The sequence below is a fragment of the Chrysochloris asiatica genome, unplaced genomic scaffold (assembly GCF_000296735.1).
Source record: "Chrysochloris asiatica unplaced genomic scaffold, ChrAsi1.0 scaffold00429, whole genome shotgun sequence".
Lineage (NCBI taxonomy): Eukaryota > Metazoa > Chordata > Mammalia > Afrosoricida > Chrysochloridae > Chrysochloris > Chrysochloris asiatica.
The window spans coordinates 199942-202652 of record NW_006408947.1 but is presented as its reverse complement, the minus strand read 5'-3'; the positions used below and the strand labels follow the sequence as shown (position 1 = coordinate 202652).

General features: G+C 36.2%; 1 pseudogene; it reads right to left on the bottom strand.

Annotated features, from left to right (window-relative positions):
• Window positions 1-261: 261 nt before the first annotated feature.
• Window positions 262-952, bottom strand: LOC102834939 (annotated as a pseudogene).
• Between the last annotated feature and the right edge of the window lie 1759 nt (window positions 953-2711).

Sequence of the window (2711 nt, the reverse complement as noted above, 5' to 3'; positions counted from 1 at the left end):
CCAAGACAGAAAACTCAGGTATTCAGTATCTTTTCACAGGTATTGCTAGTTCAAAAACCAAAACTTAGGAAATACTGGCACTTAGAAGGAAAAAAGTTTCCACTGTTATTTTAAAAAAAGCACTCAATATGAAAACTAACAGTTTGCATGGAGCAGAAAGAAAATTAGGTAATGCTAAAACAAATACTAATAATTTAGTGTAATGTACAAAACTTACCACTTTTACTGAAGTATGCCTTAAGAAAAAAGTACAAATTGTATTTACATAATTATACACTTTGTCTTTGACTTTTTTTTCTTCTTTTTATTATCTTTGCTCATCTTTTCAGTATGTTTTCTTATTTCTCAAATTAATGCTTAAAAGGCATCATCAACACCCTGTCTTGTCTTTGCTGATGTTTCAATAAAAGGAATTCCATAACATCTTGCTAACTCCTGAGCCTATTTTTTGTCTACTGTTCTAGAAGGCAAATCACACTTATTTCCTACTAGGACCATAGGTACATCTTCAGTGTCTTTAACTCTTTTAATTTGTTCTCTATAATGGGGAATCTCTTCAAAGGATTTAGGATTATTTGTGTGGCGCTGTGGGCTAAGCGTCAGACAGCAGTCATGTGAAATGCAAGATTGGTGCATCAAGCTTACCAGGTGCTCCTTGGAAACCCTACACAGGGTCGTTATGGGTCGGAATCGACTCGACGGCACTTCGCAACAACAACAACAAAGGCAAATACACAAAGAAAGTCCTCCCCAAGCTTCATTTACTTGTCCCTCATTGCTGTGTCTAGAATATCCAAGAGACAAGTTTCTCCATCAATTACTATTTGTTTCCTGTAGGAATCCAATACCTAGGGTCATATTCATCTACAAAGTGACTCTAAATTAGCTGTATCGTCAAGGCATTCTTGCCTACGCCACCAGCTCCAACTACCACAAGTTTATATTCAGTCATTTTCAGCAGGCCTTTGTCCCGTACCTGGGAGACGGTAGAGCCTCTGCCCACTCCCGTGGCCTTCAGTACCTGTGCCAGATTCGCTCCCAGTCAGAAATGGTGGGGCTGAGTATTGGCTGAGTAGCCTCCGCAGCCATCACTGCTACTGCCGCGGCCACTGCCTCATCCCTGTATTTTCATTGACGATCTTTATAGTTCTATCTTTTACATTTAGGCCTTTAATCCACAGTGAGATTGTTTTTGTATATGGTGTGAGATATGGGTCTTATCTCATTCTTTCGCAAATAAATCAATTTCCAATTTTGTCAGCATCATTTATCTGAGTATCCCTTCTTCCTTTGATGTGTTTTTCCCCTTTGTTAAAGATGAGTTGACTGTATGTAGATGGATTTACTTCCTAAGTCTCTTCCATTGATCTATGTATATTTTGTTGTACCAGTACTAGGCTGTTTTGACCACTGTGACTGTGTAGTAAATTTTGAGATCAGAGAGGGAGAGGTCTCCAGCTTGGTTCTTCTTACACAGTACTTTGCCTGTCTTAGGTCTCTTCTCTTTCCAAACAAGCTTGTGATAATTATTTTCCATCTCCTTAAAGAATAATATTGGAATCCGAATTGGGGTTGCATTGTATATATAGATTGCTTTGGATATTATTGATATTTTCACAATGTTAAGTTTTCCTATCCATGAGCATGGTGTAGTCTTCCATTTTTGTATGTTTCTTTTAGTAGTGTTTTTTTTTTTTTCTTTGTATAGGTCTTTTGTTTCTGATTTATTCTTAAGTATATCATCCTTTGAACAGCTATTGTAAATGGTATTGCTTTCCTAGTTTCCTTTTCAGAGATGCCTTTATTAGTAAAGAGGAATCCATTTTTGTCTATTGAGCTTGTGTCCTGTCACTGCTGAATTTTCCAATGAGTTCCAATAATTTTCTTGCTAAGTCTTTGGGATTTTCTATGTATAAGACCATATTTGAAAATAGAGTTTTACTTCTTTGCCAATTTGAATGACTTTAATTTCTCATTCTTGCCTTATAGCTCTGGCTAAGATTTCTAACACAATATCTAATAGGAATGGTGATTAAGGGCATCCTTATCTGGTTACTGTTCACAAAGGGAATGCATTCAGTTTCTCTCCATTGAGAGTGATGATGGTTGTTGGTTTTGCATTGTTGTTGTTAAGTGCCATTGAGTCAGTTCCAACTCATAGGGGACCCTGTATAGGGTTTCCAAGAAGTGGCTGATGAGCTTGAACCTCCTACCTTGAGGTTGAAAGTGATCTTGCAAATATGCTCTTAATTATGTTGAAGAATTTCTTTAAATTCCTATTTTGTTGAGTGTTATTATCAGGAATGGGTGTTGGATTTTGTCAAATGCCTTTTCTGCATCAATCATTATAATCATGTGGTTTTTCTCCTTTTTTAAAATTTAATGATGGACTACACTGATTGCTTTTCTAATATTGAGTCATCCTTGCATCCCTGATATGAATCCCAATTGATCATGATGTATTTTTTATATATATGTTATTGAATTTTACTGGCTAGGATTTTCTTGAGAATTTTTACATCTATGTTCATGAGAAATGTTGGTCTATAATTTTCTTTTGAGTGATCTCTTTGCCTAGTTTTGGTATGAGGGTTATACTCCCTTCAAAAGATGTATTCAGGAGTTTTCCATACTTTTCTGTGTTCTGCAATAGTTTGAGTAGTAGAATTGGTTGGTGTCAGCCATTCTTTGAATGTTTGGTAAAATTCACA